Source organism: Mastomys coucha, unplaced genomic scaffold, assembly GCF_008632895.1.
Source record: "Mastomys coucha isolate ucsf_1 unplaced genomic scaffold, UCSF_Mcou_1 pScaffold9, whole genome shotgun sequence".
Classification (NCBI taxonomy): domain Eukaryota; kingdom Metazoa; phylum Chordata; class Mammalia; order Rodentia; family Muridae; genus Mastomys; species Mastomys coucha.
The window spans coordinates 343785-344895 of NW_022196915.1; positions in this window are offsets into that span (position 1 = coordinate 343785).

Below are 1111 nucleotides of genomic sequence, written 5' to 3' on the forward strand. Positions count from 1 at the left end.
TGTTTTGTGTTTTGTTTTTTCATTTAGAGTGTATCATGGAGCCACTCTTGTAGTAGATTGGCTGGGGAGGAGTGTTTCTGTAGACTAGCCTCCCTCTTTCTCTGCCACCTGGCAGTCAGGCTCCAGAAGGTAGCTACGCACCTTGACTGGGGACTGAAGGCCTTCCAAAGAAAGGGGAGCAAGTTGCATCCTGAGTAGCCTCCTAGAGGATATCTGGCTTTATATTTTTTTTATAGCACTGTTCAGGAATAGAACACTGAGATGTTGGCCAATGCATCATGACATAGTAGCCCAGGCCTTTTCAAGTAATTTGGGGTAAGAAGCTTATCAAGTTCTTCAGACTTAAGAACTGGCTTGAAGCTGCTGATGCCTGGATATTTAAAGTATCTCAGAAGCTTAGTTTTCATGGTACAAAAGCACGTGTGATAAAAATGAGAGAAAGAAAGAGGAAGGATGAAGAAAAATGGGAAGGAAAGGAAAACAGTTCGGTGATGAAAAGCCAATTGGGACACTAGATTCGGGGAGGTGAAAAAGTTTTAAAGTGAGGCAAAACTTGTGGGATTTCCAAAGAGCCTGACTTGTCTTGCTACTGCGTTCTTGTTGAACAGTGTGTCAGATTGGGATGGTTGTCTTACTTAGTCTGCTTTTTGAGATCTGCCTTTTTAAAAGTTATTCTCATGTCCTTAAAATTTCCAAGGCATCACTCCCATTTCCTCTTTCACTAGTGTGAGTCTCTGCTTCCAGGCCTGCTGCCATGTGTCGGTGTCACGGCTTCCCATCAGACCATTATGTGGTTATTTGAATGCAAGTGGGCTGAGGTGGAGACCTCCAAGAAAGGGTGTATGCCATGAAGAGAAGGAGCTTTGTGAGGGGAAAAAGTGTTTACGCACCCTTCTTTGTTGTGACAGTAACAGCCATCTATCTTCCCTCAGTGAGGTTTAAAGCCCTCTAAGATTTCTCAGTACCTCACTCCCAAAGAATGTTTAATGTGTTAAAACATTGCTTGGAAAGACGTCCACCAGTGAATTTGGGGATGATCTAGGGCCACTGTAACAGCTCCTGCTCAGAGAACTGAGTCCCCAGGCTTAGGAAGAGTACAGCAGAGTGGCCA